This window comes from Sarcophilus harrisii, chromosome 3, assembly GCF_902635505.1.
Source record: "Sarcophilus harrisii chromosome 3, mSarHar1.11, whole genome shotgun sequence".
Classification (NCBI taxonomy): Eukaryota; Metazoa; Chordata; class Mammalia; order Dasyuromorphia; family Dasyuridae; genus Sarcophilus; species Sarcophilus harrisii.
The window spans coordinates 362,747,403-362,760,926 of NC_045428.1; positions in this window are offsets into that span (position 1 = coordinate 362,747,403).

Below are 13,524 nucleotides of genomic sequence, written 5' to 3' on the forward strand. Positions count from 1 at the left end.
GGATGCAAGTTGTTTCCACTCTTTGATATAGTGTTAGAAAAGCTAGCGCTAGAATTAATAAAAGAAAAAAAAAAAGAAAAGGAATTAACTTAGGCAAAGAGGAAACAAAATTATTATTTGGGCAAATAATATGAATGTTTACTTAGAAAATCCTAAGGATTCAAATAAAATTGAATGAAAGTATAACTTCAGAAAACTATCAGGCTATAAAATAAATCCACGGAAATCAACACTATTTCTGCATATTACAAATAAAAATCAACAGGAAGGAAAAAGAGAAAAAACATATAAACGTATCTATAGGCTATATAAAATACTTGAGAGTCTACAAGAAATATTTAAGAATTATATGAATAAACTAAGACACTTAACAAATAGAAAGATGGACTTAAACAATTAGAAAGATACTATTTGCTTAGGAGTAGGTTGAATCAATATCATAGATTGACAATGCTACCTAAAATAATTTACTTGTTTAGTGCCATAGCAATCAAACTAACAAATGATTAATCAATAGAGCAAGAAAAAATGATAACAAAATTAATCTGGAGGAACAAAAGGTCACGAATATCAAAAGAAATAATAATAATAAGGTAGGAAGGAAGTGGGTCTAGCATTCCCAAGCTTTTTTTTTTTTTTTGTAGTAAGTTTATTTACTTTTAATATTTATTTCTTTTTTTTACATATATACATACATATGTATATATACATATTAAGACATATATAAAATTTTATTTCTTTATGAATCATGTTGGGAGAGAAAAATCAGAGCAAAAGGAAAAACCATGGGACTGATTAAAAATAAAACCAGAAAAAGAAGTGACAAAGCATATGTTAATTTACATTCAGTCTCCTTAGATCTTTTTCTATATGCAGATGGCATTTTCTGTCCAAAGTTTATTGGGATTGCTTTGGATAACCTAACCACTGAAAAACACCAAACCTTTCATAGTTGACCATCGCACATTCTTGCTGTTATTGTGTACAATGTATTTCTGGTTATGCTTGTTTTGCTCAGCATCAGTTTATATAAATCTTTCCAGGCCTTTATAGTCAGCTTTTTCATCATTTTTTAAATAGCGAATATTCCATTACCTTCATGTACCACAGATTGTTCAGCCATTCCCCAAATGATGGACACCCATTCCTTTTCCAATTCTTTGCTATCACAAAATTAGGTGATACAAACATTTTTGTACATGTGAGTCCTTTCCCCTCCTTTATGATTTCCCTCCTTATGATTTCCAGTAATGGCACTGCTGGGTGAAAGGGTATGCAAAGTTTTATACACCTTTGAGCATAGTTACAGATTGCTCTCCAGAATGATTAGATTGTTTCATAACTCCACCAACAATGCATTAGTGTCTCATTTTCCCCACATCCCTGCCAACATTTATCGTTGTATTTTTTCCTATCATTTTAGTCAATTGGAGAAGTGTGAGGTGGTGTTCAGAGTTGTGCATTCCCAGGCTTCACACTATATCACAGTGCAGCAATCATCGAAATTATTTAATATTGGTTAAAAAAAATCAGTGGATCAGTGGATAGATTAAGGACACAATGGTCAAAAGCAAATTAACTTACTAGTTGAGTATTTAATAAACCCAAAGACCTGACTTTCTTGGATAAGAACTCATTATTCAACAAAAAGTGTTGGAAAAAACTGAAAAGTTGTCTGTCAGAAATTAGATTTAGACCAATACCTCAAATCATATCTCAAGATTCGAAGGGATAGATGAATTAAATGCAAAAGGTTATAGCAAAAACAAATTGAAGGATCAAGAGGGAAAATTACCTTTTACATTCATAGATAGGAGAAAAAAGTCATGCTGAAATGAGGAATAGATAGAATCATATAAGATAAAATTTGCTTATATAAAATTAAAAAGTTTTTGCACAAACAAAACCAATGGAGCTAAGATTAGAAGAAAGTTAACTGAAAGAAAAAAAAAGCTTTCTTTAACTTTCTCTGATCATGGACTTGTTTCTAAGATATGTAACGAACTGATTTCTTTTATAAAAATAAACACCATTCCCCAATTGATAATGTTCAAAGGATATGAATAGGCAGTTCTCAAAGGACAAAATCTAAGTTATCTATAGCCATTTTGGGAAAATCACATTGAACCATTAGTAATTAGAGAAGTGGAAATTAAAGCAACTTTGAGGCTCTATTCCATATCCAATAGATTTGTTAAACAAACCAAAAAAGAAAAATGACAAACATTAAAGAGACTGTGGGATAGCAAGTGTATTTATATATTTTTAATAGACCTGTAAACTAGTCCAGCTATTTGGAACATGATTTAGATCTATGCCTAAAATAGTTACTAAGTAAACTGTTCAAAATGTTCGATTTAGAAATCATGTTCCTAAGTCTATACCCTAAAAATATGAAAGAAAGAGATAAAAAGTATTCATATGTACAAAAATACTTGTAGCAACTTACTTGTGGTAGCAAAGACCTAAAACTAAGGAATCCCCTTCAATTGGGGAAGGGCTGAGTGGATTTTGTTACATAAATGCAACATAATGCTATTGTATCATTAAAAAAATTACATGAGTTTCATTAGCATACCTGTCTGTCATATTTTATCATTTTAGGTCTTAATACTCTGCCTTGGTATCACTTCTGAGTTCTAATCTTGTATCCCACCCTTCTTCTGAATTTTGTTTTTCTGTCATAGTTATATTTCCAATTTTGTCCTCAATTCTTTACTCCCTTTCTCATGCCACATTTACAGTCAACTGCCAAACCTTGTCATTTCTACCTCCTCAATATCTCTTATATTCATTACTTTCTTTTTAACTTATAGAACCACTGCTCCCATTTCAGGGATTCATTACTTCTTAACTAGACAACTGCAGTAGCTTCTTAATCACTCTCCCTACTTCATCTCTCCTCAGTAAAATCCATCTTTCATACAACTGCTAAAGTGATTTTTCTAAGGCACAGATCTAACCATGTCACTCCCTTAATTAAATAAACTTCAGTGCTTCTCTATTACTTTAAGAATCAAATATAATCAGCTCTTCTATTTGGCATAATCTCAACTTGCCTTTCCAAACTTATTCCACATTATTCTCTTTATGCAGCCTCTAGTCCAGCAAAACTTTTCTCAGCATTCCTCATATACTATTCCATTTATTACCTTCATGCCTTTGCATTGGCTGTCCTATCCTTAAAATGCACCTCCTCCAAGAATTCCTAGTTTTCTTCAAAGCAAGTCTTCTGGCTATTCTATGAACAAGGCACTATAGCTCTCAGTTCTAAGAGTTCTCTCTGCCCATTTCCCATGTCTGTGATGCTCTCGCTCCTTCACTTGGACTACTGACATCCCTAAATTCTTTTACATCTCAGCTAAAATAACACACCCTATAGGAAGCCTTCCCCAAACTTTCTTAATTCCAGTTCTTTCCCTCTGTTATTTATTATTTATCCAGTATATAGTTTGCTTTGCGTGTGTTTGGATGTAACTTTTTCCATTAGATTATAATCACCATGAGATCAATGACAGTCTTTTGATCTTTTTGATATCTCCAGTACTTAACACAGTGTCTGGAACATAGCAGGTATGTAATAAATGTTTATTGAATTGAATGCTCTATCTCCTAATCTCCCAAGCTGCTAATTTCTCTCTCCTTGTATGTGGTTTTATATGCCTATTTATATGTTCTTTATCAGCTATATCATAAATTGCTTCAGGGTATAAATATAACAGGATCATTTCACTTTTGTCTTTGTATTTCCAGCATCTATCCCAGTGCACTATGGGCACAAAGAAGGTACTTTAAAAAGTTATGTTGAATCACTGACTAGTTGATCAAAATATTTGATATTAATTTTCTTGATCCTGAGCCAGAGACCTCAGTGACTTGCTAGTATTGTTCTAACATTATGGTGAAATACCATAATAATATTGGTTCCAACAATATGGCGAAATACCACCATAATTCTTAAAATACCAAGAAAGCCAGGTTCTAGACCTGGCTCTGTGCACTTAGTTGAATGGCTTATTCTCTCTGTTTCACTAAACTCATTTGTTCAAATGAGAGAATTGAATTCCATTTCCAAGTTCACTTCCAGTTTAAGATCCATCATATTCTTTTCTCATCCCCACAGCTTATTATTATCTTCCTCTTCAACTTGTATTTATTTTCTATATCTATATGCAATCTATCCCCAATAAAATGAAAGTCCATTTAAGACAAGCATTGTTTCATTCTTATTTTGCATGTCCAGGAATTACCTGGCACAAAGTGAGTACTTTATAAATGCTCTTTCATTGATCAATTGATCCTATGTCAAATGTATCCTTTTCAAGAACATCTGGCTATGTTGAAGTATTTCTGAGTATCATGGCATATATTAAAACAAATGGATTAGGGTGAAATCTTACCAAAATGGGCCTGGTTTATATCACTTACCTTTCTGAAAGTTTAGTGGTTATACTTTTATAGTATTTTTTAATATAATATTTTGTTACTTCTGATGTTATTAATAACAACGAGGGAAAATCTTTGAGTTCAATTTGCAAAAGCTCTTTAACCTGACAACTCTGATATTTCCTAACTAGTTCCCAAATTTCAGGGCGTGAACTGGCTCCTGTCAAACAAAACTTCCCATATGAGAAAAAGGAAGCTTATCAAGAATCCTTCAGCATCTCAGACATTAAGCATATACTGGCAACTCAGCATTTTGATGAGAGAGGTATAAATGAATCACAAGGAAATGGATTACATTACCTTCAGGGAACTTGCAGGTTTCAACATGATTATGGGCAAGGAATTGGTAAGTGGTGGCCTCAGTTCCTCAAAACTCACCTCATCTGAGCATGTCATCCAAGAATTTCTGCGGGGCCCATCACCTCCCCAGTTTGGCATCCATAGTCTTATTTCTAAGACTGAGTAAAACCCTCTTTGGCTTATCATCACAGAGTTTTTAAGTTTGGGGAAAGTAAGTATGGATTTGGAAATGGACCTACAGGCACCTCTCCTGGCTTTAGCATATTAACCTATCATTCTTTCTCATTTCAGAAGTCAAATACCTGATGGACCAAATATTCATCTTATGGGAAGACCTCAGATGAGTTTATGTACATAAATAAGAGAAAAGAGATCATGATTTAGCCTACACTGGAATCAAAAAGAAGTTCTCTATTCAAAAAAAGGAAGAAAGAAAGAAAGAAAACTCTATAGAGTTCTATTTCATTACTTTGAGAAATAGGATCAGACCTTTAAACTTTGATATTCACTCAAATGATTTCTGATCTAATACATTATGGGAAGGCAGTTTGTCATAGTGAAAAGACTACTAGCTCAAATCTCACCTCTCTTATTTACTAGAAATTAGTTCCCTTCTCTGGGCCTCAGTTTCTTGAATTGTACAATGAGAGACTCTATGATGTCTAAGGTCTTTTCTAATACTATGATCCTATTTCTCAAATTCTTCCCATCTTATAAACAAACACCAGATTTGTAACTGTTTGGATGATAATTGCTAATATAATTGGTAATGTAAGAGGGATCATTTTTGATAGTAATAATGAAATTAATAGTAACAATAAAATAGCTCTTATGAAGTGCTTTATGACCAAAAAATACAGTAATTCGCATGCACCACTAAACTTTCACACACAACACACACACACACACACACACCAAACTGGGGAGGCAGGTGATATGGGAATTATTGTTGCCATTGTGCAGATGTCAAAACTAAGGCACAGAGAGGTGATATGACCTGTTTAAGATTACATGGTTAAAGCAACTGACATAATCCAGCTCTTGAGGTTGGATTTCCATTGATCCAAATAGGCCACTTCCTGCACAGCTGCCCATAGTGTGTTTTGTTAGAGCTCCATAAGAGCTTACTCGTCATTTTGCTGTTGACATAGAAGGAGAGAGGGAGAAGTGAAGAGAGAGAAGACACCCAGAGTCACAGAGATGGAAAAGAGATAGTGAGGAGAGAGATAGACAGAAAGAAAGGGACAGAAAGAGAAGGAGAAGGAAGAGATGCAAGATGGAGTAGAGAGAGACAGAGAGACAGAGACAGAGACAGAGAGAGAGACAGAGACAGAGAGGGAGAGTTAGAGATCATCTGCTACTGAAAACATAAATAAATGGAAGGTTTGGATTCTCAAGTCAATATTATCCATTATTGAGATGATTCATTCTTTAACTTTAGTCCAGTTCCTCTGACTTTTTGCTTCTCAATTTCCTTTTTGACAAATCAGAGTTAGTTTGAATCTTTTGCAAAGTGCTTTATGTCATTTGGATGAAAAGTATTATGTGAGTACAAGTCAAATTGAAGGATTTTGAGCTGGAGGAATCTGAGAGAGCATGGTGTTTACCATTGACTATTTATTATTATTATTATTATTTTATTTTTCCTCATTCTTTTTCAGATGAGGAAACTGAGCTCAAGAGACACAAAATGACTTTTTCAGGGTCATATAGGTACTGCATGCCAGCAATGGGATTAAATTCAGTTCCTCTAACTACAAATTTAGAGCTCTTTCAACTATACTGTATTGCTTTTTATTACTACTGCATTTCTATTGTGTATCCATACTTTTCAGCAAACATCTCTCAAAGGTGAATTATTGCAGGGATTTTTGTATGGCATCCAATTCCCAATCTACACTTTTATGATTGACCACAATCATTAGTTATCAATTGAAAATTTTACTTCTTTTCTTTTCCTTTCATTTCTCCTCCTTCCTATACCTCCTCCCTCCTCCCTTTCATTCTCTTTCTCTCCATACTTCCTTTTGTTATGTCCCCCGCCCCCCGACTTTGTCTCTGTCTCCCTTTCTCCCTCTTTCTCTCTGTCTGTCTTTGTCTTTATCTCTCTGTCTCTCTCTCTAGGTGTCTTTATCTTTATCTCTCTCTCTCTGCCTTTCTCTCTCTCTCTCTCTCTCTCTCTCTCTCTCTCTCTCTCTCTCTGTATGTGTATGTCCCTCTCTCCCCTTCTTATACTTATTTCAGTGTCATTTATCTTTTAAGTAATTTACAATCATCTAATTCAGCTTCAACAAAATCATGCACTATATGTACTATTTTCTGGTTCCCATTTTAGAGATGAGGACCCTGAAGGACAGCAAAAATCAAAAATTTGATCAAATGCTTGGAGGGAATTGTTATTAGAACCAGGATTTAAATGGGCAAGTTCTTAACAGTCATGGTGAGAGCTCATACTACAAGACCACACCTCAGTCTGCAAGTTTTCTTTCTTTCTTTTTAAATAGCTCATCTGGAAGACATTAACGACCTAAATCCAAATATTAGAACTGCAGGTTGTCCTGAGGGAATAGGGGAGGCAAACAGTTTATCCCTGTTCTTTTCCAAACTCATTTTTTCAGGGCCTCAACATATCTAACGGAGGTGAGAGGAAGAAAGCAAAAAACTTGCAAAGGGACTGATAACTTCAGCCATGGGACTAGGGGCCTTCCTTTTCTTCCCTGCCTCTATAGGACTTAAATGTGATTCAGAACAAGTAGCAGCATGATAGGAGGCAGGGAAAACAGTTCTTTTTTATGCCAGAGAGCTCAAGCTTCAGTACCTGCCCAGGGTCAGAGAAGAGACATGCAGCAGCAGGAACACGGGCCATATAAAGAATGGCCAGCACCCTGAAAATCCTGGGATGGATTAGATGCCTCCATTTTGCCATCTCCTCCCTACATCCCATATCAGGAATGTGTAATCTAATGGTAAGAGCACTGAACTTGAATTTAGAAGACCAGACGTGGATTCAAAGTCTGTATTTGGTGCTGATTGTCAGTGTGACCAAATCACTACCATCTCTGGGCTTCAGTTTCCTCATTTATAATGGAAGTCTCATAATATTTGGCTTATACCTTCCAAGGTGAGCAAAATGCCCCTAAAACTGAAAACTCTCTGTAAATATACTATTATCTTCTCCAACTCTTTTTGTATTCAACGTTCTTTCATTGGCTTCTTTATGTTTACTCAGTTTTCATTTGATTCTGGATCATTTCTTCCCTTTTTCCTCTTCCTCTTCCCCTTCTCCCTTTTCCTCCCTCTGTTCTTTTTCCTCCTCTTTTTTCTCCTTGTCCTCCTCCTGCTGCTGCTTCTTCCATGTCTCACATAATCCTCAAACCAATTTTCCAAGGGGAAGAAAAGCAATCTCCTCCTTCCAATCTCTTCTCCATTCTCCATCTTTTCCCAAGAGCAAAATGTGTTAAAGTTTTTTCTGAAATATAATGTTCATGTTTGCGTTTTTTCTATTACATTTGACATGAATGCATATTGCATACTACTCTATTTCTACACCACGGCGAATTGGTTCAAATACATAAAATAGTTATATTCACTACTACTCATTTTAACATCTAGGAAACCTAGCCAAGCCCCAGGTCTCTTGGTACAACTAAGCTGATATATAGACCAAATATATTACACTAGGTCAGCTCTGTTTATAATCTCTCTTCAGTTCATCCATTCACTGATTCAATCAGCAAACATTTACTAATTATTTCATGTAAATACAACACTGTAACAGGGAGTTATGAGGCTACAAAGGGGGTAAGAAGTATTCACAAATTTTAAACACTAATTGGGAAAGAAAAGATGGAGGCACCTGGTAATATAGTCCAAACTAGATAACAAATCCTGAGAAATGATAAGTTAAGGAGTGATCAAACTAAAGTGGGTTAGTCCTAAAAACTCCCTGTAATAGGCACAGATTGGTGAGAAGGCTGTTTGTGGTTCATGGTGGATAGAGACAACTCATGTATCTGGTTACTTAAACTTATGTGATCATGTCCTGTGTCTCTTTATGTCTATGCATGTGTCTAAGAATGTGTGCTCTATGAGAACAAGGAAATAGCTTCCTTGAATTAGCCTCTCAAGTCAAGCATCTGGGCCACTCTCACACATACAGTGGATATCATAAAAGTCTGATAGCATAAGCTATATTGTTTAACATGGTACATAACACAGGAGGAAATAAAATAGTTCACAGTACAAAACCACTGATTAAAAACATGTTTTTGCCTTTAATTGGAGGGAAGTAGGGAGATGGAGACTACAGTTATGTTCATAATATTCCTATGACCACTTGAAGGTTGGCTAGTCTTAAATAATCTTTTTAGATCCTTCCAGTTACAGGCAGTGCTCTTTCTTCTCTGCCATCAGATCAGCTGGTTCTTTTTATTAGGATACCATAGTGGCACAAATATTTGGAATAGATATCTAAAAACCTATCATCAGCCCAAGACACCAATATTTATTTATAATAATAAAACAGTTGATTCATTTTACCAACATAATAAAGAAATATCAAAACAAAAAAGTAAACAAAATTACATACAACATATTTATTGGGTTTTTCCCCTATTTCTCTGGTCATGTTTTTACTTTAACCCACTTAGATTCAGCAGATTTTAAGCCAAGGCCCATTCATCATTTTTTGGTGAATGTTACTTTTCTACTTAGCACTAAGAACTCCCAGTTGAAGAATGCCCCTTATCTGCCTCTTCCTTAGTTTAAAAATGAAAAGCCTCATGGAACAACCCACTTTCTATTCCTGTTCTTCCTTCAAAAGCAGGCACACCTATCCTTTGAAGCTTCTCCACATTTCTGAAATTAGTCTCCTGCTTTTCTTCTAAGCTAGAACGCAACTTTCCTAAGCTGCCCTCTAAATACTAAATGCCTATAGAGATGTCACTTAGCCTCAGATGATTTCAATTAAATTCTTTAAGTTGCTGCTGGGAGAATGGGTGAATCTTAGAAAGTTGGCTTTTGAAGGAACCAAAAGGGTTTTTTAAAAAGAAAAGAAATTATTGGTTAAAATTTCTATAGGTTTTTTGAGGGATTGTGAAAATTTTTTTTAAAGCATAACCCTATGAGATAGAAAATACATGTGTTTTAATACCTATTCATACCCAGGGAAAGTAAGGTCTATTGAGAGAGATTTTTTCTTTAGGAACACAAGATTTAGAGCTAGAAGAAACTTTGGAAATATTTAATCCAACAGTCTCATTTTATAACCAAGAAAACCAAGAACCAGAGAAATAATGACTTGTCTAAGGTCACTCAAAACTAGTAAGTTACAAGTCAAGATATGAACACTCCTTATGAATCCAAATTCATTGGCATTTTTGCAATGCTAACTGTCTATTAAAAGCAAGCACTGTCTTACAATGAAATAAAACCAATTTATTTATAATGTCTATATGGTGTCAAAATATAACTCAATTTAGTGGAGGGGGACTGGATAAATTATCACCATCCTAAATGAATTATCATGTTGAGAATGAAATAAGCCAAAAGTCCTGCTATATTTCATCCTAGTCCAAAAGCATCTGAAGTCACTTGCTTGGTTCTGGGCAAGATATTTCAGAATGCATATTGATTTAAGAGTCAAAACTGGTGTTTTAATACTAATGCATAAAAACCTAAGGGAGGGAATAGGAAACTATGAGCCACCTGCAATTGTAATATCCTCCACATACTGCTCCCCATACCTCTACAGGTCCCTACTTGTTTTTCTCCCCTCTGTGAAAGAATTCCTAATGACTATGAGGACTGACAAAGATTTCTGGAGTATATCCAGAGAAAGGTGACCAGGATGGTGAGAGGCCTGAAAACCATGTCCTATTAGGATCTACTACAGGAACTAGGAATATTTATCTATTTGGGAAAAAAAGAGGACTTGGGTAAAGATGAAAGATGTCTTCAGCTATTTGAAAGACTATCATATATGGTGTTATACATAAGAAGGATTTACCTTGTTTTACCTGATATCAGGTAGATATCTGAGAGAAGACTTGGGAGCAATAGGGAAGGTGGTCAAGGGACAGATACAGACTTGGTACAACCCCAAAGGCCTATTATTAAAACTGTTCAAAACTGAAATGGTATTTCTTAAAAGCAGTGAATTTCCCATCACCACAGGTTACCCTGCAATCAGTCAGAGTTTGATTGATCTAGTTTGCCATAGATAGATTTTATAGAAAAGATTATTTTTCATGGATGGGATTGACTACATGACTTCTGATAATCTGGTGATTTGGAGAGATTTTATGGCATAAGTTAAAGGGTAAATGAATCTGAAACTAGGACTTGGGTTTGGATTCTAGTCAGCTCTGATACTTATTACTTGCATGAAACATCAGAAGAAGACTTTACTGTAGTGTGTATGGATATGTGTGTGTCCAGATGTTAATGACCTAATCCAAGTAAAGAGGAAAGAACACACAGTACATACTATAGCCTTCACAGGAAAAAGGTCTGCACGTAATTTCCACCAAAGGAAGGGTCAAATACCAAAATGTGTATGATTTTTCCAGGAATATGCTGTTCACTTAGAAGTACTGTCTTAAACAGACATAAAAGCACCCTGATCAACTCTGACTTTGTCCTAATCTCAGGTGAAAGAGAAAGTCGACTAACAAGAAAGCCATTTAAATCCCTTGAGTACAATTTGGGTTTATGTATTTTTTAGCTGAAAATCATAGAAATTGATTGTCGTTTGCTTCACTCACAGCCTTCTAGTGCCAGCAATAATAAACTCCATGACTGAGGCAGTATGTTGTACTTCTAGTCTCCAAATCATGGGACTCCTTACCAGATAACATGCCTGGCTCCCATAATCTTTCAAAATGATTTACAGACTATCTGATTAACAGATGCATCTGATGAAAAATTTACCCCAACCTGTCTAATCTATCCCTAAAGATAGCAACCCTTGGATGCTAAGTGATGTATAGTTAATCAAGATGGGGGCTGGGGGGATTAGCTGCATTCTTTGGGTCCTTGTAAGGCTGTGATTAGTTCTACCCAGCAATAAAGCAGATTCTTAAGTATTAAAACTGTGTTTCTGTGTCTTTAGTCAGAAAAGAAGATTCCCTCAAGAAAGGAATCATTTTCACATATATAAGGATGTTTTTATGCCAAAGACTTCAGAAGAACTATTGGGGTAACTTTTATCCAAGTAGTTGCCACTCTGATGGTTAGGATTACAAATGTTGTTGGCCAGTGTGTGAGTAGGTTGGGTGATAACTGTAACTGTTGTTTCTGTTTTTTTGTTTTGTTTTGTTTTGTTTCTGAGGCAATTGGAGTTAAGTGACTTGCCCAGGATCACATAGCTAGGAAGTGTTAAGTGTTCAAGACCAGATTTGAGCTCAGGTCCTCCTGACTTCAGGGCTGGGGCTCTATCCACTGCACCATCTAGCTGCCCCTGTTTCTGTTTCTTTAGCTAGAAAAGGAGATTCCCTCAAGAAAGTAATCTATTTTCATATATGTGAAGATGTTTTTATGAACAAAGGCCAATATGTAACTAATGAAGATTATGCCATCTGTATTGATTATTTACACAGTGACAAAGTTTTTCCAAAATAATTTTCTCCCTGGTTGACTTCATCATCATAACCACGAAATTTACTTATAGCCCTGGTTCAAAGAAAATCAGGGGAATAGTACATGGCATCTGAGGGCTTATAATATATATTACTTATTAGTAGAAAATGTGATGGTTTTGAAGTCAAAGGACCTGAGTTTGAACCCCATCTCTACCACTTACTCACCTATTTGGCGTTCAGTAAATCTTCTAACTTCTCTGAGGCTTAGTGTTCTTATTTATAAAAGAAAGGGTTTGGACTCCATAACTTTCAAAACCGATTCTTGATATTTCAAAATTCCCAGGTAAAATATTAACCAAACGCTATCCAAATTACATTTGCTATTTGTTGCCTACAAATTAACAAATGAATTTTTACTCTCTGAGCAACAGAATCATATGATTTAGATATAAAAGTACCCTTTGATTTCATTTAGTCCAACACTTCATATAATGATGATTAATTGAGGATCTGAGAAGTTACATAATTTATACAAGGTCAATAACTGATAGAGGCAAGTTTCAGGAATTCATGCAGCAAAACAAAATTTATTTCAATCATGCTATCTGTTTAGAATAATGAACAATGTACTTTCCAAATCAGCCTTATGAATCACATAGAAAATTTATTTTGTTTTTCTGGTCCATTAAAGTACTTTAGGGTCTTAACAAATAGATTTGGTTATAATTGACTCTAAACAGCTTTCACACCCAACTAGATTCTCTTCTACCAGAGATGACTGGCACAAAGAAGGAAGCAAGGTATTCCAGGGCCATTGAAGTAAAAACCAAAGTCGAGAGGAAGAAGGAAAAGACAAAAAGGAAGTCATGTATACAACCTGACTGGTTGTTTACAGACAAGCTTCTGATCATTCCAACTCTGACTTCCTCATCCGCTGCTGATGCCTTTATTATACTCTGGACAAGTACCTTGTTCTTGACCCAAAATCTGTTGATTATTTGATCCTAGATCCAGGAGGCAATCTGAAGCCTCCGATATCCTCTCTTCCTTTGCCAGCTCAAAGGTGATCACCCTAATATCTGGCTATTCAATTCAATGTAAAAAACATTTATTACCATGCCTACTATGTCAGGCACTGAGAAAAAGAAAAAGTTCCTGTTTTCAAGGAGCTTAAATTCTAGTGAAGGAAGACAATCCA